This window comes from Coturnix japonica, chromosome 17 (genome assembly GCF_001577835.2).
Source record: "Coturnix japonica isolate 7356 chromosome 17, Coturnix japonica 2.1, whole genome shotgun sequence".
Lineage (NCBI taxonomy): Eukaryota > Metazoa > Chordata > Aves > Galliformes > Phasianidae > Coturnix > Coturnix japonica.
Genome location: NC_029532.1, coordinates 2,522,857 through 2,549,035, shown reverse-complemented (window position 1 = coordinate 2,549,035; position 26,179 = coordinate 2,522,857). Strand labels below are relative to the sequence as shown.

Sequence of the window (26,179 nt, the reverse complement as noted above, 5' to 3'; positions counted from 1 at the left end):
ACTGGAGGAGAACTATTTCCAGTGCCCATCAAGAAATAGCTTGGACCTTGAAACATCTGGGAGTTAAGTTGTGTAGTTGCTGGCATTAGTGGGGGTTTTAAATGAATTATTTATCAGAGCACAGCAGCAGGCTTTTCTCATAACTGGCCAGAGGGGAGGGCTCCAAAGATGAGAAAGTGCAGGTGCATGGCCTTTGTGCATCCTTCTCCACATCCAAGTTGACACAAATAGTCCAAAGTTGAACAAACTCTTCATGAAGTTTTGAGACATGCCTGAGTTATGTGCAGCCTGGGAAGGATGGGTTTAGCAACTGAACAGTAAAAAATGCTGTTTGCCCAATGCTCCAAGCAGGTCCTCAAGGTCTACAGACACTGAAGCCACATATCTGAAAATGATTGAGTTACTCAAGTAATTATTAAATTGGATACCAGTCAAATCTGTTCTGCTCTTTATTATACACAATAATTCACCATTTATAGGGCCATAAATTTATTGGAAAGAAGTGCATCAAACCCAGGCTGGGTTTGCTGAGGTCTGGCACTTCCAGACTGCAGAGGTCTGCAAGTGAAACTGAAGCTCCAGAGAGTGGCTCTTCTCCAGGGGTGAGAAGAGATGCCCTCCAACCTGGGGATGGCAGCAGGTGATTTACAGCCTGTCCTGCTGCTCTGCAAGACAGATACACATGGAAATATGAACCCTGCCATGTGCCAAAGGTCTCTTTTCCTTTTCATGTTGGTTCGGCCATCTTATTAACTATGCATCCACCAAGCCAGCTTCCCATATGACAGTGTACTTTACTTTCTTAAAGCAGTTCTTTACCAAGGATTCGTGTGAGCAGTTGTTTGCTTGTTTTGCTGTATGGGAAATGGTTTAAATTACCATGCTTTGATCACCTTTTTTTTCCCCCTCTGTGCACACATGCAGGTGAGAAAAGTAAAAATAGTTCCACAGAAAAAAAGGGTCTGTTTTGCAAACAATCCATTCTTTGGGGGTTGGCAGGGAAATGGTGGGGAAAAATGCTTTATTGCCAAGAATTTGGCCATCCTCTTGTTTCCTCCTGCTCTTTTTCCCTTGGCAGGCACTGTCCAGGGGAAATACTGCTGTTGTTATTTTCGACTAAAGTCTTCACCTCCACAAGCACCTTCACTTGTTCTTATGGAAGCGAAAAGCTTTGCTATTCTTGAGGCCTGAGTTATTCAGGTACCAGCCAGCTGATAACAAGGAAGTGAAGTCGCTTCACACCTGCTAAAGCTGATGAATCCACTCCATTTCTCAGTAATGACTCTTGTAATTTCTGTCTGGTTCTAGATGTTCTTTCAGGACTCAGATTCTTCTCCTTGCACAAAGGAATCCCATTTCTTTGAAGAGATCATTTATCAGGAGAAAAAGCACATTTCCTCGCCTCTCCCCTCTTCTGAGCAAGACAGCGGGAAGAAAAACCCACCAAAATCCCATGGATTACTTTATCTTTCTAATTGTGGAATCTTTGTTTTTCCATCTGTTGGTGACAAGGACTCAGATTTGCAAAACTGTTGAAAAAAAAAGAATTGGGCTTTATTTTTTTTTTGCCAATCTGAATGTGAAAAGCATTAGCGAGTCTGCAAACTTGGATGAAATTCAGTTTCATTTTGCACTGTGAACTTGAAAACCTCAGTTTGGCTAAGAAAATATGTTAGGAAGTGAAAAAGCAGATGCTGCTTTCCAGGTCTGTCATTCACTTTTTAAATGTATTGCTCAATAATCAGTAAAACACAGATTTCTCAGGTGTTGAAACATCTGGGATTCGACATCTCTCTTAACCCAGATCACTGGGAATTCAGAGCTGACTCACCAAGCTGTAGGGAACACTAGAGGTAACTTGGCTGAATTGAATCCCGTTAGCGGAACGTCCACATCTCATGAGCCTTAATAGATCCAAGCTGTCAGCAAGCATCTCAGCTGTGAGCAAGTTGGTGTTTTTTAGGAACATACCACAAAACAGACGGGATATCCAAACAAACTGTGGTTGCATGCTTGTCTATGGTAGTGTAAGGAAAATCTGTGTGGGCAATTAAGGAATTGGCACTCCCTGGTGGTCGACTGTAGCATCTGTGCCTGTGTGCCAAACAAAAGCTGCGTGAGAGTTTGACCCACTGGAGTGTATCTCTGAGACACATGGTGGTCTAGCACTGGGGAGGGGTTTTTTTACAGCTCATTTTACTGCAGTTCTCCCAAGATACTTGCCAAGAAATATTATCTTCAGAGATACCCATGATGTCTTCCAAGATTCCAAGATATCCTTCCAGGAAATGCTGGGTACTGATGCTTGCAGCAGACTTGCAGGGACATTGCAGCAGCCACCAGCCTGACTGCAGAAGGACCTTGCCCATCTCTTCTATCTCCTCCTCGCTATTCCTCTTAAACACTGCCAGCACTGTTGCAGCTTGCTCAGAAGCAGGTAGGGATATCATGCAAATAAGGATTAGGCTTTAAAAACAAGTAATTTGCTGGTCACTGATTGTGTCTTAATTAGTATGTTTCTGTCCCTGCTTCAAGTAAAATGGTCCACAGATGGCTTCAGCCTGAGAAAAAAAATGCAGTTTTTGTTTTAGCAATCCTGTTTGTTTCCACCACCGCCCCTCCAGCTACCCTCTAATTGAACAAAGTGGACTTAATTTGAATTAAACTGTCAAAAATCTTCCACTTAAATTGATTTATCAGCCTTCCTGGCTGAAATGGATTCATTTCTGCACAATATATATGAAGTGTGTGTTGATGGATTGCATTTCAGAGAATGGAAACATTTTTTATGCATCTTCATTAGATTCAGCTCAGGTATGCAAGAGAACGGGAGAGATAAAGCAGGGAGGAGAGAGGAGGAAGAATGAGTGTGCAAGAGCAAGGAAGGGAGGGAGCATGTGAGAGGGAGCTCCCACCTGAGATTTACAACTATTACTTTCCATGCATGACTTCATGCATGCAGAGCCAATGCAGCATTCCATTGCTCCATATAGCTGCAGCTGTCCTGGGTGGCACTTCAAACAAATGCCACAGAATCACAGAGTCATTATAGTTGGGAAAGACCTCTAAGATCTCCAAGTCCAACAGCCAACCCATCCCCACCACGCAGACTAAGTAAGTCAAGTGACAGTCTGCTGGGCTGGCTGAGCTGGATCTGCAGCCCACTACAGCTGCCTGTCCATGTACCTGTGACAGGCAAATCAAAGCTGTCTCCAGCAAGATGCATTTCAAATGGAGGCTTATACGGAAGGGCATTAGAGAGAGGAAAATCAAAAGCTTCAGCCAGCTTTGCTAAAAGCCTTTCAATTATAAAAGATTGTTATTGTCTTTATTTCTCTTCTTTTCCTGACCTAGAGTGTGTTTAATGCAGTAGGAAGCATTCGACAAACTCAATTAATTTCCACTTAGAATAAGGTATTTAATCTGAAGAGTTTCAGATGAACTGGGGCAGGTGCAGTTTGACTCTCTGATTGATTGAATTAAACTTCTATTCATTTCCAGCCGTACCAGATCCAAAATGTTTTCAACAGTTTGTGTCTTCTCTTCCTGCTCCGACATTTTCCTTCCCTCCTAGACAAAAGAATGGCCTCAGAAAGTGTCTGGTGTGGAGAAAGCAAAGGAAGAATTGCACTATGTATGGGGAAGGGAGGAAATGATAGGGAGACTTACTTGAAAGCCTGATGATTGTGGGAAGTGAGTGGATATCTGTTAGCGAATGGAGGATGGCAAAAATGGTTGTTTTTTTCTTTTTTCCTGAATGATTTAGCACACAGTGCTGAGCATCAAGGCCTTCCACAGGTAACAAACTGCTGATAACGAGACCTGTAGTTCTACTGAAAATCTATCTCCATTGGCCTTGTGCAAACTCGATCGAAATCATTGGGAATGTTTCCCATGGTTTCTATGGGCTTTGAAAGGGTCTTATGTCAGCGGGTGAGGGATTTTGTACTGTGAAACCTGCCTGCAGGAGAGCAGAACTCTGCCTGATGACTGCATCTGTAACATTCAGTCCCATATCTGGAACCCACATCTTTTCTGTTGAAGGTTGCCACAAGGAGATGGCAAAAAGTTTGCTCCTTTTACACCCTCTCCTTCATGCTCTTGGACCAGCAAGAATATGAATCAAGCCCTGAAGAGAGTTGTCAGTGAGGGATGATTTTCCTGTGATTATTGCCTGGGTGAGAGATTATGCCTTGTTTTTTTGCAGACTGCCTTATTTGCAGAGCAGAACACATTGGGCTCATGTCCAATTGATACATTCCTCTTCAAACAGCAGATCCAACTACAGAGTGAGATGCAAATTTAATTATTCCACATGTAGGAAACAGAAACGGAATCTCATTGTTAAATTTGTTCTCCTACGTTGGAAAGATAAAAAACAAAAAAAGATGCTGAAGTGGCCTGTGTGAGCAGAATACATTTCACTCCCCAGGGCTGAAGAGAAATGAACTCTGTTCATGCTACTGAAGCTTCAGTGGATCGAGTCTTTTCTTTTCCACATTCGGTATTATGATGAGCTGCTGAAACTTCTTTCTTGTATGCATGTATATGAGCAATTCCATCCTCATTTCCAGGGAGTGATTTGGGACCACATTGCTTCCCTTTGAAAGGGGTCTACTGGGATAGGAACCAAGCTGTTTGGACCAAGGTGGGTGAAATTTAAATCAGAGCAAAGACACCCAGCTTAGGCTTAGCTCAATTAAAACTGTCATCTCTTTTTGCTGCCTTGCAATGGGATGGTTCTATTTTTTGTGATGATGCCTACAGTCACTGGGAAAGGCGCATATTTGGAAGGTCTTGCCCTTCTCCTTTGTCTCTTTCTCTCTGCTAATTGTTGCATATTTCTTCACACCTCACTTAGACAGTTCTAGTTGTAATGAAGCACACATGTACTATGGGTGTTCCAAATGGAGAGATGGTTCATAGTATGAAACAATATCCCCTTGGTACTGAATTGCTTAGTCACTCTCAGTATATGCTTTTATTTGGGCAGAAGTGACTCCTGAAGACAAGCTGTTCCATCCATCCATCCATCCATCCATCCATCCATCCATCCATCCATCCATCCATCCATCCATCCATCCATCCATCCATCTGTCTATCCTTTCTTCCTTTAATCTGTCTGTCCACTCATCTATCCTTTCAGCCAGCCAGCCAGCTATCTCATAGCATCTGGTTCCAGAAACTGGGGCTTCATAAAGAGAATGAAGAAGGTCCCAAGCATCACCTGTTGCAATAAGTGATGTGATTTCAGAGCAACCTGAGCTCAGAGTCTGGTCTGCTTACAAAAAGGGCAGCCTGAGATTCAGATCCGTCCCCTTGAACTTGCAATCTGGGGACTGTGGCTTTTGTGGAACGAGGACAGTTTGGCCTCAGCTGTGGACATTACTGGTAATCTCCCATTCCCAAGCTGAACATAACTGATGAGGCCTGTCCCAGTGGGCAGCAACAGGGCCCAGAGCCACACAGACTCCCCTGCGTCAGACTGACTGCTGCCCCAGAGCTAGTGTCACACTCTGCCCAGTGATGGATCAGCCAAGCCAAACCCATTCATTATAGCTCCTATCTTATGAAAGGAGGAATAGATCCTGTACATCATCACCTGGAGGAAAACTCCATCTTTTATCAGCCAGTGCATCCCTCGTAGCCATAAGCTACCGAGTAACATCAACACTGTATGTGGATGGGGAAAATGTCCATGAAAGAAGCCTGTGTAATGGATTACATATCACCCCGCAAAGCAGAGGCACTCCTGGGGCATTCATCTCCTGCTGTTCATTTGCAGATGCCTGCAGGAACTTCTTTTTGCATGAGCAGTCTGAAATTTACTTCTGGAGGCACGCTGCCTATCTGCACACAAATATCAAGAAGATCTGCTTTGTCTGGGCACATTTCCCAACCAGGAGCAGAACAAGGGACAGGCAGGACTCTAAACAAGAGCATTTAGATCCATGCTGTGCATTGGCAATGTCCTTTTACATACCCCTTTTACAAAGGGTTTCTTTCCTGAAACAACCAGAGTGTGAGTGACTGAGGTTTGGTGGTTTTTAAGCAGGGATCGTTTCTGTGAAGTGGTTTGCAGCATAACCCCCAGATAAATGTACAGGTGAGGGGGTGAAGAGTTGCAACCAGAGGGCAGCAAGAGGCAAGAGTTTTTTAATTAGCTTTTACACTGGAGAAAGTGTTTGTGTGGCCACACTTTTGGCTCAGGGGAATCCTTAACCCAGCCTTGCATAGCCTGAGCCTGCTTACTGCTAAAAAGGAAAGGAGGGGAATAGACATTGGGTCACAGCTAAAAGAACATCATTTTCTACCAAACTCATCCTGTGTTTACCATATTAAATGATCAACACATTTGCACCGCATCATACTGTGCAGATGTAGCATTAAAAGGTCAGCCGTTAACCTGCAGGAGCAGAGGGATTCCACATCACTCTCTTAAAGATGGTACTCTGATCTGAACTGGTCCCCCTGGTATTCCAATAACAACATTAAGGCTCTGAGTGGCCATATAGTGATTCTCATTTGCGGGGTATGGAACCTTTTCATTAAGGCTCAGACTCCCACTGAGAAGATGGGAGATGATTTTCTGACAGCACGTGAACAACTGGGGAAACTGAGACACATGGAGATTGAACTCCTTCTGCAAGAGAAATCCATCTCAGATTCCTCATCCTCAGCCCCTTGTTTAAATCTCAGTCAGGTTTCCCCCACAGTGGAGTTTGTGGGATTAAACCTTCAAGAAGAAAAAAACAAACACAAAAAACCAAAGCAACAACGCAGAATTGGGAAACTTTAAAGAACTCAGATCTCTTCCAGCCAAACTGTTAATCTGTATGGTCAATAATTCTAGAACAAATAAAATGAGAGTATCTTCTGATGCAATGATATCTGGAGTTGCAGGAAAATCAGAGGCAATGAAAGAGCAAGGCATTGCTCATGTCTTGTATTCATGTAATATTGGCTGGCCTACCCTTGGGAGCAGCTTATAATATAAGAGCTGTATTATTACTTAGACCGTTTGGGACAGATAAGAACTAATCTCCCTCAAACCTCTCTGCCAGACCTGATCCTTAGAGCCTGGAGGTCCACGCATTTGTTTACGCTTTAGTTCAGCAAAGGATTTAAGGCCCTGTTTATCTTTAAGGCTCCTGGTAGATGTGCTAACTTTCAGGTATTTTTCATTGGAGAACGAGCCCTTCAGTGAATCAAAGCCTTGTTATGTCCCTGTAGCAGATGGGAGAGGGTGAAAGCCTGGCCCCACCTGCCCAGCTTGCTAATGGAAGCAGCTGAGCCAGAATACAGATGTTGCCATGCTTACCTTTATTTCACAGAGGAAACCTGGAGGAGAAGGAGGTTTGAGATTTAGAGCAGATCTACACTCACAAGGCTATGCAAATTACTTATTACTCTGGCTCCAAGCCTGTGCTTAGAGGTACAATATAGGTTAATTAAAGACACAAGAGAGTAGGTGGAAGATGCACAGATTGGATGAAGCAAGAGTGGTGTGGCAAATGCTGAGGAAAGATGTCCCAGGTGGATGTGGGGAGAGAAAACTGACTCCATGCACCAGTTTGGCTGTTTTATTTCTGAGAGGAAAAGCACAGCATCCAAATATTGAGCAGAGCAAGTTGATGTGGGGCTGTGTGTCCCTGCCTGTGATGGGTGCTCCTTCAAAGTCCCTTCCAGCCCAAAGCTCTCTGTGATTCTAGGAGCCTGTGAAATTGGAATGGACACTGTCGATGCTCCCACAGCTTCCTCAACATGGCACAAATTTGACAAACTCTTTGTGTGTTCATTCCCAAAGAAAGGGTGTCGATGAGTCACAAAGGGCAAAACAGCCTCATTCTCCACAAATGGTGTGGCAGATTTTCAGGTCTTTGGGCATACTGAAATCATGAAGGCATGGGATGAGTTTCAGGAAGAGCAGTTTTGGTCACATACTTTATAGGGTCACAGCAGGGACAGTCATGAGCAATTTGGCAATGATGTGTATTCTGAAGTGGCTAAATGACCCAGTAACCTGTCCCTGCCTCACATCCACTAAGGATCTCTGTGTGCCAGGGTTGTTACGCTTGTTTTATCTGCACATTAGGGGCTCAGGAAAGAAAATGATCAGAAATCGTCGTTCCTGCAACTCCCAATGCACCCAATCTTGCTTTGCATTCCTATTTTCTTCATGTTGTTTTGTTTTTTAATAGCTTTCTGAGTTTCTTTACTGAAGCCATAAAAATACAAGGTATGAAAAGCCAAATATTCTTTATAGGCAGAGGACTGTGTCTTTGTATATGCTTGTATAGCAAGTAGCACAAGAGGGGACCCGATCCTCAATATGTTTGTAGGATGTGTCACACACTGGGGACCTGAATCTGATTGAGCCCTCCAGGCACAACCGTAATGTAAATATTAATTAACATTAATGGTCTGTGGCCTTGCTTGTCAGCTGGAAGCCAGCAAGGCAGTACACAGCAGAATGGTATTCATTTGTTGTTGGAGTCCTGAAAGCTGTATGAGAGGTGGTATGGGAGCCCAGCAGTTTCACTCCCTCATGCTTACTCCTCTTTGCTCCAGTATCCTTCACAGGGAGGGAAGTCACAGCAGGAAGGAGGTGCCAGGGCTGAGAACACAGGAGGAGACAGGCGCATCGTGGAGCTCTGTCCTGCTGTGAGCTCCCCATGTTGCAAGCTCCAGACATGGTGCCATATATTCCACAGGCTGAGAGCACTGCAAGTTTTGGGTCACACTTCCCCAAGCCTGTCACACTCTCCTGGGCTGATATTTGCTAACTGATCCCCAGTTTTCTTGCAAGCAAGCACACAGCAGTCACTCTGGGAACTGCAAGTAGAATATCTCCGCTTCTCACTTGCTCCCAGGCCCAACTTTCAGCAACAGCATCTTCCTCATTTTCCCTCCCTCCTTCCCTCTACAAGCACCTCCAATAAATTATTAATAACAGCTCATCCAATTAAAGGGCTCCTGCATGTTAATAATTCATGGCTGCTCGTCAGAGCTGTTGGCGGGCAGGCGAGGCAGCACCAGGGTTGGGGCTTCGGTGAACTGAGAGGAGTGAAGTGCAATAAAGAAAAGAAGAAATCAATAGCGTAGCACAGGCTGTACGCATCCAGGAGACTCTTTATTATATCTGAAAATTGCTTTCTGTGATTGCTACCATCATTACTTCTGTATTTATTTTTTAACGACTCGTCCATCATGGAGGCTGTATACATAACGAAAAAGGCCAATTGCACTAAAACAGTTAAATTCTTTTAATGCCTAGCACTGGTGAAAGCAGTAATGAGTTCATTTTGCCTCTGCTCCCTCTTACGGTGAAACCTGCCTCATATAGAAGCCAGTTTCATTGCTATCTCTGTAAGTTAGAACAGACCTACTGCTTTTCCCTCTAGAAACAGACACATCAATGACGTCCATGAGTGTAACTTGGAGCTTAGCAGGTTTTACCTTAGTATATAAAGGCAGATTCCATACCATGAGAGTGCCAGCAGGGTATCCAGCAGAAGAGTGAGTGTGGTGCTATTGCAGAAACAGGGAAGAAAGGAAATGGGCAACCTTTCCCAATGTTTGAGATGAGTTGGCATTAGAGGAAAGGTAGACAAATAGCCTGGGATGAGGGCCATAAAAGCTGTACACATTAGAGGGGATTTGGCCTCCCACGAGGATGATCTGAAACATGAAGGAAGTGGAATTGTAGATTTTAGTGTGTGAGCGTTGTCATAGGGAGCAAATTCAGACTGGTAACTGGCCAACCTCCTTGTTGTCTCAGAAAAAGGTACATAGAGAACAAAGGGTTAGGAGACAGAGCCAGAGAAACTCAAAGTAGAAATAAGATCCACTTTATTTGCCGGTGATGTCAGCCCACTGAAAGGAAATACTCAGTGGCTTCCAATGAAGGGATGTGTAGGTGGAAATCACAGCAGGACTCAGAGCCTCATGGAAGATAGGCATCAAACACCAGGTGATGGTTTACTGCCGGTAAATAACCCAGGAAAATGGTGAGGACTGCCCTGAACAGGAAGCAAGCTTAAATCAAATTGCCTTGTCCTCCAAAGCCTTTTGTCTCTGGAATGATGTGTCTTTAATAGGGGTCATTCCCTCCTTTTATAAGCTTGGGGACTACGAGGAGGAGGTCAGATGTACTAGAAGCTACACAACTCTTTTTGTGGCCTTGCACACCGGGAGCATTTTGCTTTAAACCAAATCTGATGGAAACCATGAAAAGTAAAAAAGAAACACCGCTGATGCGTGGTGCAGTTGGTTCTGTGTGTGGGCTGTGAGCTTATTTGGAAAGAAATGATGACTTTGTACAGCACCTACTTCAGTGAGACTTCAGGCTGGGGCTTTCCACCACACTGCAGATGCATAATATTGATGAAACACCATTCCCTACATGGGGGTGTGATATGACTGCCTCTCAGATTCTAAAATATGTAAGAACTTGGAGAGAAGAGTTACTCTCTTTTTAATGTAAGTGCTGATTTGAGAGCCCTGAGGAGAATGTGGAGTACGGTCTTCATGCCCCATTCAGTCCTTGGTCTCTCAGCTGCAATTTACAATTAGTGCTAATTTGATTGTGGTTTCTGTGGCATGGATCATGATGACTTTTTATACCCCACTGATCCTGCACTGCAATTTGATGGATCTTGCCCAGTGGGCAGAAACACCACCATATTTCCCCTGTTGTTTTGTTTGGACCCAGCTCCAGGATAGCCTAGTTCTTAAGGTGCTCAGGTTGACATCTCTTCCCTCTTTGCTTCTGTTTCCAGACCCTGAAATCACATTGTTCTTCCTGGTTTTGCACACTAACCAAGTCTCCTGCCATGGGAACCAGCCCTTCTGCTCAGAGCCACAGAAGGAGATGTCTGCAAGAAGCAAAAGATGGGAATTTCCTTAGGTGTTTGTCAGCACAGGAGTTTATCTCCTAGCCCTCATGCCACCCTTGTTTGATACATAAGAAGCAGGGGTGGATGAGAGAAGAACATGGGTAGGCTAAAACAAGGCTGGCACTATGTGATACTGTCAGCTTTCCTGTGCCATAGTTCCAAACCACTTTCTTCTTCAAAAAGCAAAGAGCAGTGGATGGATGTCTTTTTTTCCCCCCCCAGATTTTTGCAATATCTCAATTTGTCCACTGTGTACGCACAGATCAATTCCACAGAATGAAACCAACGTGAACTCGTAACATTGCCGGGCTTTTAAACAACAACAAGACCACAATGAACAGCAAATCTGAGCAGAGCACCACATTTCTGATAGTTTGTTATTGGCGTTTTCATGAAGGAGGAATTGATCATATCTCAGCTCTGGAGTTGAGGTCTTTGAAAAATCTTGCCATTACTCTGCAATAAAAAGGTGGGGATATGGACACAGATGATGCCCCACTTGCAAACACCTCCCTGGAATCTCCTGCCTAAATGCAGTTCTCTTCCAGCATTGCTTTGTATAAAATGATTTTTCACTCGGTTCTCTCTCTGCTGTTTGCTTTATGTGTCTGTTAATACATAATCCTGCTCTTTTTCATCTGGCTTGTATTTTTGGCTTTTTTTCCCCCCCTTTTCTTTCCCTGCTTAGTACTAAACTGCAGCACACAGATCGTGCTTTCAGCTGCCTGTGATCTGTCAGTGGGCCCAGGAGCTTAGCCTTAACAGTCTATGTAAATATTGTCTCAAAATTACAAATATTCGGAATGGCAGCAATATATGGGGCTTTTGTTAAAGCATCTTGTTTTATGGGTTTAACTACTGGCTGGGAAGCATGGAGATGTTGACGTGTTATTTGTACAAGGGACACACACTCACGTGTACACAGAAGCTGACACTGTACAAATAGCAGTTCAGGCCATAAATATCACAGCAAAATTGCTCCCAGATCAAAACAACCCCCAAAAGAGACATGATGGAAATGAAGTCAGACTGTATTACTTTTGGGGCACACACCCTATTATTTTTTTCTCTGAAGGTGGGTGGAAAACTTCAGTGCTGAGGAGCCTATTTTGGATGAATGCATTTAGAAACAAAATGTACCTTATATCTAAAAATCTGAGTGCCATGAATATTTAACGCAGGGAGGAAAGAATGATTTTGTCAGTGTGTAAAGCAGTCCCGGGGAGGCTCGAATTCTGCCTGGTTTCTATTAGCTTTCCTGCTCTGTAAACAGACTGAGTTGCCTGCTGCAGGAGAGATGTGCATGAGCAGGGAGGAAAAGAGGTGAAAGGGGAAAAGCCCAGTGCCATGGGAATGAGTGGTGATGGATTTGCTGGCCAAAGAACTGCCTCCATCCCCACATGTCACGAGGCATTGCCTGCTGGGGTACATGGGCACAGATATCAGGCTAGGCATGAGCTGCATCCATCCCCTCCCTCTGTACCAGCACGGTTTTCAATAGCATTTTGCTCCTTCTATCTTTCCATTACTCCAGTTTTCACGTGAGAAAGACCATAGGACTGATACAGCCTACCTGGACCCAGTCCTGCTGTTCTGCAAATGGAGCTAGTTTAGCATCAGCAAGCAGCAAAGATTTCTATCTCTTCCTTTCTAAGTTGCTTTATCCCCTCCTGCTTTTACCAAGCAGGTGCTCAGCACAACCATGAGTCAGAGCCTTTGCAGAGGGCTGCTGGTACCAGGCTGCCATCCAGAGGGGAAAGATGCGGAGCTGGGAGCACCAGGCACTCGCTGGATGGGGCAGAACACAGAAGGGACAGCCCAGGTCAGGAAATCAGAGCAGGAATTCGCAGCTAAGGCAATAAGTGGTTCTGAAGGGAGTCAGATGTTTACAGCTGTTTTCCAGGCCCTGCCAAACCCTTCCTCCAGAATCCTTTCTGATCAAATTCTGGATCATGAGCATCAGCAAAATTTGCAAATGAAAAGGAATAATCACAATTTCTGTACGTGACATTTGTCACGGGAAGATTTCAAGCACCTCACTTTCTGACTCTCTGCAGCTCTGCTCTCCCTGACTCTGGGTTCACAGCAGCCCTAAGCCCACACTGTGCCACTTGGTCTTTTTAGGAGGCAGAGGTGGCTGAAAGAGCAAGAAGGACAGTAAGCAGTAGAAAGCTGATGGTTTCCAGGCTGTCTGATGCCTGCAGGTACCTTCAGTCCTCAGATTATCAGCCCATGTTATTAATTGCTGACTGTGAATAAGATGAATATATCCCAATAGGACAGACACATCAATATAATCAATACCTACTAGATTTTTCAACCCACAGTATGTATGTATGTATGTATGTGCATATAGAGCTAGGTATATCTGTGCACACATTCAGGTCATTTCCAGTGACTATATATAAATACACACTGGTATACCTCTCATCTATATAGAGAGCATGCTTCTCTCTCTGTGATTTTTCACTAGGTCTTCCTTTTGCAGTGTGATCAATAACAGTTCTATTGCAGAAGGTGAGCAAAGTGCCTTGTTAAACTAATAATTGCACAGGAACCAAATCCCTTCTAATAAAACCTTTTAAAACCTTTATGAAATTTCCACTCTCAGGCCAGTTTTCCTGGGAGACCTATAATTACTGACAGCAGAAAGAGAGGAGCATAACTAGTCTCTCTTACCAGCTGCCCGATTGAGACACTAAAATGGGGCTGCACCGAGAAGGTGGCCCCTGTGGAGTCTCTTGATTGAGACACAAACCTGGACGCTTGTGCTGTCCATCTCCTGGCAGGGTTTATAATTAAAGTTGTATTGCTGTTGATATTCCAGCAGCACCTGTAAGACCCGCTGCACAAGGTGCTGTGCAAACAGAGAGACAGCGGGGCTGGCTGCAAAGGATTTACAGCCGTAATAGATAAGGTGTGCAGAGAAGAGGGGGGGAGGGAGGGGGTGAGAGGGGTGAAGAAGAGGAGGAAGGACAGTGAGTCCTTCAAGATTGGATGTTAACAGAAAGCAGAAGTCAGGGGCCTGCTTGCCAAGCAGCTTCCACTCTGCCAAGCTGCTCCTTCACTCACATTTAGTCGCCAAGAAATGCACACACAGCTCAACCTAGGCACGTCCATGTTGTATTTGTGCATGTGATCATACTGTATGGCAAAGTGATGCTTCTTACCTGCAGATGAGATTTTCATTATCCAATCAGGTCCCACGTGGCTGTAGGAATTCCCAAACCGATGCATTTCTAGGATGAACTCCGCAACCAAAATCACACCATGCATGGCTCCAAAGAAGGTCTGTCTGCAGGGTGCTGGGGCTGGGGATGGCAGCTGCTCTGCACAGTGGTTACATGCCAGGATGGACTTGTTCCTTGTTCCTTGCCAGTAGGCCAAAAGGGAAGGACAGCACTTGCAGGATGCTGATGGAAGCTGGGAGTGGGGAGGAGGAACGCAGGCTTGAAGTGAGGGATGGGCACTGCAATTCCCATCACAGTGGGTGCAGTGAGGGCTGCCACAAGATGGAGCAGCCAGAAGAGTGTGCTGTGTCTTGTTCTCTGCAGCCTAGCACCAGTACTGTGGGGGAAAGGCTGATCACTTGTCCATGAGGAGATATCTTCCCAGAAGTGGCTGCTGTTTCTGTGATCTTTTCACTAGCTTCAGCCCCATCCATCTATGCAGCATTGGTAACATAGGGAAGAGGGGGAGGAAACCAGAAAGTTAGTAAGTCATGGGCTGTGTTTGGTTAAACAGTGTCTCCAGGCTTCAAAACTAATGCATATGGAAGGGGGTGTTATGTAGGGACACTCAGCTTCCTTTCTCTGAGTTAATTAACCTCCTTCACCTCTGTGCTGTTATAGACACAAGCAGTTCTGCTGCATATGTCAAGGGCGTAATTAGCACAGACTGAGCAAACCACACACCCGGCATGGAAGTGTGCCTGCAAGATGGACTAGAGTGAATGCCAGGCATAGGCAAGATCAGTGAGACACAGCACTGCTGGCTGAGTGTGGCTGAAGGGAATCTGAGCTCCTGTCAGGGGAGAAACAGGCTGCCCCTTTCTGTTCCCCCATCTACTGTCCATGGTTACAGTACATTGATGGCAGATGTGGCCATCTAAGAGAGTTAAATCACCACCTCTGTGGCTCTGCCCAGCCCTGAGCACCCAGTACCTCTGCAGCCTGCACACAGACCCTGTCTGCCCCCAGTAAACAAGTTCCCAATTCCCATCTCTTAGGATGATGCCATTACTTCTCTGCTCTCTTAGGAGAATGAAATCCCTTGGCAGGGAAGGTTGACATGGAATCCAGAAGTTCACAAGGAAAACTTGAGGGTAAGCCCGCATGGATGAGTTGTGTGTCCAACACTGCTGACCCAACTAATTTCATGAGACCTTGTCCCTCACTTCACAGCCATGATGGACCCTTCCATGACTGTTGATCAACTCCATTCATATTGGAGCTTCCTCTTCTTCCTTCCAGTTGATCTATTCAATTCTCCTGTTGTATTTCACCTGTCATACAGACTGCAAACAGCCTGGGCTCACCCAGTTCTGCAGCCAAAGATTCCCAGCGCTACTGTAGTGCAGTTCACAGTGAACTGAGTCTGTGAGAGGAGCAAAGCAGTGAAGGCTAATGGTTTCTTGCAAGGCCTCACCTCTTCTGCAGCCCACAGCCTCAGACATCACCTCCTCCCTTCTCCACAGAATCACAAAACACACATGCAGAACATTCCCAGTTTTTAAATGCTGCTGTTTTAGAGAAACATAGTGCTTGTTCCAGCTGCAGGCACTAAATCATCCCTCTTCCCTGGACATGTGCTGAGGAAGTAAGGCCAGTGATGAATGGGGCTGTCCGTATTTACATTGGGAGCAGAACAGCTGTGTGCATCTCACTGTGCAATGAGTACTCTGTGCAAACTCGGCATCCCCCTTGCTTCCTCCCACACCGCTTGCTGACAGTGACGGATTGTCCACTTTTGCAGAGCACTGCCTGGCAGTGTGCGTGACTCCCAACACCTCTTGAAAGCGAGAAGGGGGGAGAAGCTAACCCTCAAGTCATCAGAGTTGCTGTATTTCTTTGGCAAGTCTTATTTCCTGCGGTGACTTTGCAAACAAGCAGGCCACAGAAATAAAAGAGAAGAAGTGGTGAATTGGAGAGGGAAAGGGGAGGAGAAAGAGCAGCACGTCTGTTTCTTGCAAGGGAATGCATCATGATGTGAAATGTCTGTAGCACTTTTCATCCTCCAGGTAAATATTGATATATATATGCTCTGCATAATCAGATTACAATACCCTGCATAGGGATCTTGGGCTTTGGGATTTAAGAAGTGCTTGAAACATTGGCAAGAGCTAAGCAGTGTATGGACAACAAATAGAGGATTCTCACCCCTAGAGCCACTGATCCATCTCCCCTTGATCTATATTGTGTGCTGCTGACTTCTCCTGGTGGCCTCATCTCAGTGGAAGAGAACATCTTGTTCTACACACAGTCCTGGCAGTGAACTTCACACCTCCCTCACTTATGGGTCTATGTGTTTTCCTCATAACAGTGCCCATGTAACCCTGCAGGAAAGTTTCCAGTGATAATAACGATCTTTGAGGGGCTTCATCACAATCAATATGTCTCAGGAGAATGCTTTGCTTTCCCCAGATCAGCATGTCTGAGAGGAATAATATATGTCCCACAGCATTTTAGCTCTCCATCATATTCCTCAGCTAATGGAGATGTCCTGGGAACAAGCCTTATGTGCCTTAAGCAGCCCAAGATGATAAGAACTGTCTCCTTCTGTGCAGCCTTCTGCTGCAGCAGGCCAACAGAAGGCCCACCTTGAGATCCCAAATGTGGCTGAGGTTCCCTTGAGGCAGAGTTTAGCCCCCAGCTTCTATCCACATCTGGAGCCAGTCCAGCCCCACACAAGATGGAGGTGATGTGAGATTCCTGGCTCCTGAGCCCACATTCTGTGGGCTGAAATGCATTTCCTCCCCACACCACGGAAGTGCTAATCTCTAAAGGAGGGAAAGAATGAACTGCAAATGGAAAATAGCATTTTCAATCTGCTGGAGCGTCAGGGGAGGGGGAACAAAGCTAGATTCGGGGAAAGGCAAAGAGAAGAATGGCAGGGAGCTGGAAAAGGCTCCTTGCCTTATTCCTATGCTGCTCCACTCCACACTCAGATAAAGTGGTCCCTTTTCTCCAGCCTTCTCCTTTCTAGTCACACACTCTGTTGGTTAATTCTCTCCTCGTCGAGATCAGAGATTAGATAGAGCCTGGATTTATAGCTAGTGAAAATAAAAAGAGCTGCTCCTATCAAGGATTCAAATGATTAAATATCCCACCATAGAAATACTTTTAACTTCACTTACAGTACAATTTCACTTACACACTGATGCAGTTGACAGCGCTAACAAAAGCTGCTTGAGTAATAAGGGGCCTGAAGAGAGAGAGAAAGAAGCTGGAGGAGAGAAGGAGAACAAGGGATAGGGACAGAAATGGAGAGAGAAAGAGAAATGGGATTAGATTGTGAGATGCAAAGAGAGGAAAGGAAAATCACAAAAAGGGGAGGAAAAGAGGAGGTTGGCTCTTTCTGCCGGCAGCATTAAAAGTACAAGAGCTAAACCAATTAAACAATGACAGGAAAGCAAAGGATTAAATGAAGGGCTATGTAAAACAGCTCCTCTAATCCAGCTCATTTACTGCTCTTTATTCTTCATTTCCCTCTCATGTTGATCCTCAGATTCAACAATGCCAGAGCCCAGTGCTTCATGCACATGGGGCTTTGCTGGCACTGTGCTGTGCTGTCCCTCCCCTTCTGCCCTTGCTCTGGCCCTGCTTGTGGTGGGGACAGTAGTGTGAGATCCAGGCAGTGGATCCTCATCCAGGGGATGCTTCAGAACAGATCCAGCTCCAGTGAATGCAAGAGATAGGCACCTCTCCCCATATGCCCATCATGCTGAGGGATGACAGTGGGAAGGGGCATTTCCAGCCCCTACATCCTGCCTCCTCTGGGGCCCATTGAAGCATCCCAAATCTGCTGCACGGGTCAGGGTCTCCTGCAGAAATCTCTCAGTTATGAGAACACAGAAGGAGACTGATGTGGACTAATGTCACTTATCCACCTTCTACTTTTCCTCTTTCTCCGTTTGCCCAATGTCCAAGAATCACTGTTTCCTTTCTGGTTCAATCATGCAGTTTTGATCTCAGCCCCAGGGACAGCAGAAGGAAAGCAAAGCAAGTCATTTGAGGAAGGACTTAGACATTGGGGGATGCAGTGCCCTGGAGGAGTTTATTTGTGCTTGGTCACTGTCTGCAGGGATACAGTGCTGTTTGGAAACGACTTTTTTTCCCCTTCAGCACTCCAGAGCTGAAGATCATTTGAATTCACCCTCTCCTCCTCTTGCAGGAGACAGAAAGGCCCCAGCCGTACTTGAAATGAGACAGATGCTTATGGAATTGTGGTTTTAAAAGCATTTTTCAGCTGAGTTCTTTCCTTTTCTACACAGAACAGTCCAATGTGAGCTGACTAATAAATGCATTATCTTTTTTTTCCCCCTTTCCTAGGAGGGTTTGATATGGCAGCTTCATAGATCAGCCTGGACTCCAGGGATATTTCTGCCCTAAACAAAATGGAAATCGTCTGCCCCCTCACAAGCCCTCAGTGATTCATACAATAAAGAGAACCCATAAATATTTGGGTAATTACAGTCCATTCACCTAAATTCCATAAGCACTTTCTCACTTCCTGTCCTTAAACAGCTGCTGTGTGTTGTTGTTTGCTGCTCATGCAGCTCCATACACATCTGCTTTCCCCTTCAGGGTCAGGTAACGTGGTTCCACTTGCAATGTAGTTAGCAACAGTTGGGGATGTTTCATAACAGAAGCATGAGATGTTGTGTAATGTATAGCAAGTTAAAGAAGTTAAACATTTCCTTCTGTATGGTCTGCATTGAGCAAGTGCTTCTTGCTCCTTAATGTTCCAACCACCCTGCATCTCCTTCACATGAAGGCCAGCAGCTGCGGGCAGGCTCAGCTCAGCCCAGTGACAGCCCCAGAGATGAATGTGTTTTATAATGTTATTATCACCGTGTTGTTGTTAATATTTTACTGCTTGTTGTCACCGCTCTGTGAGGCAGACCCAGTTATACATCTGTCTGATCAGGGTGGTCGGCAGCTCTTCGTACATTGCTTGGAATGCTCTCTGGTGGCCTCTTGCATGCAGCTGGTGGCTGCAGCAGCAGGTGAGCCACAGGTTTCCTCCCATGCATCCACATAGGCAGGTGGATTTGCACAAAGCGTGTTTCTTTGCAACTCTCCCAGAGTACTTCCAATGGGCACTGAGCAGTGCGTGCTCACTGGAGGCCAGGGTCACCATGCCTAGCTGCCTCCTGAGTGCCTGGGATGCCTACAGTCTGACATCAGGCCTTGTCACTCACCAAAGTTTACATTGGAACCTGCTGCTTCATCAAACATTTCATTTTATCTGTGTTGGTTTTTTTTTTCACTCCCCACCTCTCCCTCCTGTTTCTTCCTGCTACTTAAAATTTGTTTCTTGCCTTGCTATGGGTGACAGTGCTTCTAATCAGCACTTTCCTTGTCTAATTGCCTCATTGCAAGTTTCTCCCTGAACCTGTCAGACATAAACTCACACTTCTTGCCTTGCTTGTCACAAGAAAAATTGTTCTTTTCAATGTATCTGGGTAGAGGCACAAGGACACCGAATACTCTGGGGAGAGAGAGAGAGAGAGAGAGAAGTGAATGGCTGCAGGTACTCATTACGTGGTGTTTCTAAAGGCTTCCCCAGCTTACCTGGGGACACACAAACATGGGGGAAAAAAAAGAAAATTCTCCATCTCAAAAACATCACAGTCCAAAATATGTTGACACTGAAAATTCCCTGCGGAAGTTATACCTGCTGTGTCTGAAGCAGAGAATGAGTGAATTACTTGGGGAAACAGAGCACCCATGGCAGCAGAGATTATTTTGCCTGTTAAAGGAAGATCTGGTGACAAGGAATACTAATGCCCAATTTTGATATAAGTATCTGTTGCATAGGAACCTGCTTGCTGACCTAGTCCCTCCGTGTTTTTACCACATCAGATGTGCTTATAGAGAAGCAGGTTGCATGCTTTTTCCATCCTAACACTGCATTCATGTAAGAAATTTCTGTCCTGTTCACACCTGAACAGAGCGTTGAGTTTTCCTCCCACATTCAAATCCTGTTATTCACCTAAATTAGATTATTTGTGAATCACATTGATGCTCACCCCTGGTGATAGCGGAGTATTTCAGGCTAAGATATTTGTGGTTGTCATCTTATCTCCTGATAAGAAGATAACAGTGTTCTTCCACGCCACTGACATGTTAGTTTTAGAGCTGGGAGATTTGCCTATCAAAGGCTGGCAGGAAGACAGAGTGAGGTTGGACATTTTTGCAGCTCAGCTTAGCGTTTCCTTGCTGAGATAAATGATGACCTTGGGCTTACCTCCACCTGCTTTGCCTTGGACTAAGCAGGGGATGAGGTTGATGCCACAACTTCAGAACTTACCTGAAGTAATTTGGAAGATTCCAACCTTATGGCTGCTGGATTCTGTTGATGACATACTGGTCCTGTCATTCACATTTCATCTCACAAGAGCAGATTCCTTCTGTGGCCCAGGACAAGCCACTTTCTCTCTTCCCCTTGTTTCCTTGTCTCACATTCCCCTTGTTTTAATCTTTTGCATTGAGGTGTTCTCTACAGAAACGACCATGGGAATGAATTTAAAGAGGATTATTAATCTTATCCTTTTTTTTTTTTTGGAGTTTGACTTTTAGCTTAAGTCGAAAATATTTCAGGTCTTTAGAGCCATAATTAGACATATTGTCCTTAGCCAAATGCCAGATAATTTGTACGCACTTGAGGTAAATCTTTTGCTGGAAAGGTAGGCAAATATTGAAACATGTAATGAAAACAGGAAAAGGCACGAATAAAATAACCACACAACTGTTTTAAATCTTTTAAATTACTTTCTCTTCTGCCTCTCATTAGTAAATATTTTAGTTATTCTTTCATTGAACAAATCGTCCTTCCAGGACATGAGTCTTTCTCTCTCATTAACTTCCTCTTTTTTTCTAAACCAAGTTATAAAGGTCTCCTTATTTCTTTAACTCACCTGCTGTCTAAGATCCAGATGTAGAACCAAAGAGAGAAAGAACTGGCAGCGTGTTCATTCATTCCAGGCAGGGATTATTTTTTGTTCCTACTTTGGGCTGAAAACATTCAAAGTAAGTGCAGCACTTTGGGAAATGGCACATAAAGAGACTTTTCTTGCGGGAGAGGAGAATGAAAAAGGAAGGAAAAGTCTCACGGTGACAGAAGTAATCAGAGAATTTACAAATTATGTTTTTTGACAACGTAGACAGCTCTAGGAGGCTGCCTTCCCTTTCAAGATAAAGTCACTTGTCATTCTGTTAGGAAAAGACAAGGAACGTGTCAAGAGTTATTTGAAATGTAAAGTATTGTTTTTAGCTTCTTTTTCTCTCGTTATTGTAGTAGCAAAGTACTTGCTGTGCTGATGAAGAGATTGAAACTGCAGCAGGACTGAGGGGCTGGGAGATTCCCAGGGCTGGGAAAGACTGATGGAGGAAAGAGCAACATGGGGACCCACAGTACTGATGATATGGGGCAAAGGATTGGGTTTGCAGCATAGAAGGGAAGAAGAAACAGTGACCTTTTCAGAGGAACCCCAACATCAGAAAACAAATCCAGAACTCTTTCTCTGGGCACCTCAGATATCCAACCCACACACCCAATGCAAAGTTTCACATCAGCTTTACATTCAGTGCCAGCTATTGCAAGCCCCAGCATTCTAGAAATGCTCCTAAGCCCAATGGGATGCAGCACAAGGAACCCCAGTCTCTGGTAAAATAGGTTTCCAGTTCTCCCAGTGGAAAGCAGTCCCAGCTACTATATGTTTTCCAGCAGAGGTTACCCAGGCAGGCAGCTCTGATGGGCACTCATCCCAGCTTTCCTCCTTTCTCCTCTCCCCGTGTTGGCTGCAGTAAGCAAAATTGCACTGGTGGTTGATAAGCATCGGTGTAACCCGTGGCAACCAAGTTCTGTTCTAGAATGTTTTACTGGTAATTTCATAAACGAGGGGGCATTTTTGTTTTTATTTTGGTTGGAAATAGGGGAAAAAAAAAAAGAAAGAAAAAAGAAATAAAAGAGAGGAAAAGACTAAAGAAAGGCACAGGTGTGTGGATAGGCACAAGTCATGAGTGTCTGCATTGGGCCATGGACACCCATATGCTGCAGGGATTAACTCTCAAGTCAGGCAACATGGGTATACACATCTATCTTCCCCCCCTGCTCCTCCACCCAGAACCTGGGGAAAGTGGGGTATCCAGCAGCCATTTCTTCCAAATGTCACCCTAGCAATGCATTTGGCTGCTAAATACGGCTTACAGCACAAGGCTGGCAGATGAGATTAGATAGACGTACAGACAGGCTGGCAGACAGGGAGACAGATACTTGTGCAAGTTGCTGTTACAAGATGAGGCTGATTATATTCCATTCTAGATTTGATTAGATTGCATAAGTAGACAGGCCAGCAGAAATGAGCTGCCTGGTAGAGCAGGACATTTAACTAAAGGTCAGACAAAATTGCCCTGGAAACTGGTACATACAGCAAAGTGTGGAGGTGGAGCTCTCAGGGCCTGTTTCTTTTAGAGAGACAGAAGAAATTTTAATTGCTAGAATTTCTGAGAGCTTTGCATGCCTGTAAGCACGTCCATACTGCAGCACGTGTAGTGCCTTACAGCACACGCATCCCTCACCAGCACCTCGAATCCTCATCACCAACACCCTAAATCCTCCCTGCATGGCCTCAGCCATCCCCTGCTGTCCTGCAGCACTGGAATGGAGAACATCAGGTAAATACTCTCCATGGTTGTAACTGAAAGCCACAAAGCCAGAACTGCAGGAAGCTGCCACTCACAGCCTGTGTTGACAGCATCTGTATTATTTTTTCATATATACTTTTTCCTCCCTTAATTAACTTTTCCTTTAAATACATTATTTTTTTTTTTTTTCCAACAGGCCAAATAATTGGATTTTTCATTGTTAGAAGAAGGGAACATAAATTACTCCTGTTGGGTGCAGATTAGGTTACGGGATTTCTTTTCTTCTGTCACCGTCAATGCCCCAGTGTCAGAGAGCTTTAATATTTAATGCATTCCTAATTAGTCTCCATTGGCCCAGGGCACTTAACAAAACCTGACACCAACCATAGAGTCAAGTTCATTTAGAGAACACAATTACCCAACCATCATTTCCATGCAGCGGCTGGATTACCCATAAAATTCCCTTCCCAACCCCCATCCCTACTCCCACCTTCCCATAGTCACAAGTTAATTACAAAAAGAAAAAATAGCATTTGATTCCAGTGACAGAAGATACAAATTATCTCATTTGGTCAGGGCAATGACATTTCCAAGACTCCTTTAATCGCTCGGAAGCCCTGCTGCATTGAGCGGCATTTACCGAAGGATATTACTGCTTGTGTCACTGCTGCCTTGATGCCTTGTTGCTTTGCATGCTCAGAAGATCTGATGTTCATTCTTTCTTAAAGCACTGGCTGGTCATCTGGGAAAGGAGGAATAAAAGGATCTGGAAAGGAAAATAAAACACAACTTCATAGAACAGGTGTTTGCTTAGGGGGCCTCCAATCTGCAGGCATGGTAGGGTAGAGGGAATGGGTTGTTAGGGGGCAGAGCAGTGATGGGAGGGGATGTGGTGAACAGTGAAACCAGGGCTGAAGGGAAAATGCCTTCTCTGAGCTGGAAGCTGAGCCCATGCATGGGGTGTCCTCATGCTCAGCTTTTAGGACCTAACCCCTATGCCATCCAGGTGCACTTCTTAAATCCAAGAGAAGCAAGCTCTGAGCTGCTGTCTGGAAGCACTGATCTTATGCTGTTGGCTCTAGGGACACTAGCAATGCAAAGTTCATCCTCATGTGTTCCCATCTAGAGAAAGACTCCAAAAACTTCTCCAACCAAGCACTAGAAAAGCCCATTCCGAGGAATGATGGCATTTCAATGAGTGAGGAATCACCACTTTCCTCATTATTAGTGCTATGCATGTAGCTTCATCCTCTGCGTGTTAGGAGGCAGCAGCTGAAGGGTTAATGGGGAATATTAACTTGTTAGACTGTTGATCTGCCCCGGGGCCATCGGGAGCTTAAATAGGCAACAGTTAATTAAAAATAAACTGACACTTTACTTTAAGGATAGTTTTAATAACCATTTATAAATGTTACATTAAAAATTCATGCACTGTTATCAACTCCTGCTAAGGATTTACAGCACAATGGAGGTGTTATGAATGTTTTATAGCTCCTGTGGAAAACCTCTTTCTGCACAGATATTTTCAGAGGTCCGTGTGTCTTTCCTGGGTTGCATCATACATACCCACAACAACAGCAGCACAGCAAATACCAGCAGCTTCCCAAGATGTTCAGGCCTAAATTTAGACTTAGAGATGGCTCGTCTATAAGCTGACCTATCAGAAGCCTCAAATATCTCAGGAAAGTGTTAAAAATAAACCACAAAACCCCAAAGCAGCACATATCTGGATTCCTAACCAAAATTCTACCCTGGTGTTTAGGACAGCCCTATCAGCTTTGCATGCGCTGTGCAGAGGATTGGATTTCTGCACTGGTACATCACAGCCCCAGGAGGGTCACAGTAAACAGCTGGGGGCCTCCGAAAGTGCAGCAAATATGATTACAATCTAGAGCAGAGAAAACAACCTAATGCTCCAGAGTAATCTTCATCAGCCTCTCCAAATGTATACACACACAAGCAAACACACTCACAAACACATCCGCCTGAACACAAACACCTCCTCGCTGTGCATCTCTGTAAGCTCAGCACGGTGTGGTTTTTGTTTCGCAAGTCACTGCTTGCAGCAAAACCGTTGTGCTTTGGCTGAGCAGAGCTTGTCCTGGAAGGAGCTCTAAGCTGAGCACTCACTAATAGCTCTCTTAGAGCTGCTCCCCCTCCCCGTGCTGCTCCTCTGCCCTGCTCCCAACTGGGAGCTACATGCTGGTCCTCCAATGTCACGGATAGACCCACGATCAGGCAGGAGGTGGCAGGAGGATGCGATGAGTGCAGCTAGAGAGACGGTACATAAATGGAACGCCTGATCATCGTCATTAGCCATTTGGAAACGCGCTCCCTCTGACAATGGCGCTGCCCCTTTTTGTTTCAGCTCTCCGCAAACGCGATGTGATTGAAGCTGGCTGGCTGCACGCTTAGAGAAAACAGATTGGAGCTTACGCTTACCTGCTTCTCTGTGCCGTCTTGCAGCTCACATGGCAATAGTACCTCGGGGGGATGCTGCATGCTGGGGCTGGGCTGCCAGGACCTCAATGACACCCATTCACAGGAGTGATTAAATGTGCGAGGTGAGGCCTGAGCACCTCCTTTGTGCTTCGTGCTGCCCATGCAAAACAACGGTCCTCGCTGTGCAAGCTCTGATGGAGAACAGCCTTCAGAATCTGCAGCCTGCCACCAATCAAACTGGCATTCACCTTGCTTGCTTTTTCTTTCTTTTTTTCTTTCTTTTTTTTTGTTTTGGCTTTGCTTTAAAGGAAGGGTTCAGAGTGTAGACTGTGGAGCCTGGCAAGAAGAAGTTAAAAATGAGTGAAAAATACATGGTGCCAGGCAGGTTCAGAACTCTAATTAGGGTAATTGATAATACAATGCTCCAAGGTAACAGGAGCCCTTAGGCTTCTGTGCAAGCATCCCTGAAGAGGTGATAAAGATGGAGGAGGTATTTGTCCTGGTTCACCCTTCAAAGCAGCCAAATCCAGCTGGTCTCAGCCTCCTGCCAGCAGCCTGCTTGGGGCTGGCTGTCCTGGCTCTCCATCCAGCAGGGTTGGGTCTAACACCCCACCAAGGGTGAGATGGGTCAGTGAGAGCAGCCACAGAGCACCCATAAAATATCATCTTCACCATCGTCCCTGTACTGTCGCTCTTTCTCTGCTCTATTCCCTGAATTATTCTAATTCAGGGCAACTTCTCTGTTCCCTCCAGTGACGACAGATTTGTTCTGATGGAGTCATGAAGGGCTGCTTCTGCAAGGACTTCAAAACGCTTGTTTCATGCACTTGGTTCCTTTCATCCTTTATTGGCCCTGGGTTCTGTTGGACTTCCAGCTGTTCTCCAGCCTTATCTACTTGCATTTCTGCTGAGAATTTGGAAGCAACACAGTCAAAATCCACATGTGATACCCAGGCTGAGAGCTGCTAC

At 45.1% G+C, this 26,179-nt stretch overlaps 2 long non-coding RNA genes across 2 annotated transcripts; both read right to left on the bottom strand.

Annotated features, from left to right (window-relative positions):
* Positions 1 to 1,574: 1,574 nt before the first annotated feature.
* On the bottom strand, positions 1,575 to 14,743 carry LOC107321583. The gene is made up of 2 exons (XR_001558602.2): positions 14,069 to 14,743; positions 1,575 to 2,561 (listed from the first exon to the last, which is right to left on the bottom strand). It is a non-coding gene; the product is annotated as an uncharacterized LOC107321583 (long non-coding RNA).
* An 8,606-nt stretch (positions 14,744 to 23,349) lies between these two features.
* Positions 23,350 to 25,542, bottom strand: LOC116654189. The gene is made up of 2 exons (XR_004309170.1): positions 25,211 to 25,542; positions 23,350 to 23,534 (listed from the first exon to the last, which is right to left on the bottom strand). It is a non-coding gene; the product is annotated as an uncharacterized LOC116654189 (long non-coding RNA).
* Between the last annotated feature and the right edge of the window lie 637 nt (positions 25,543 to 26,179).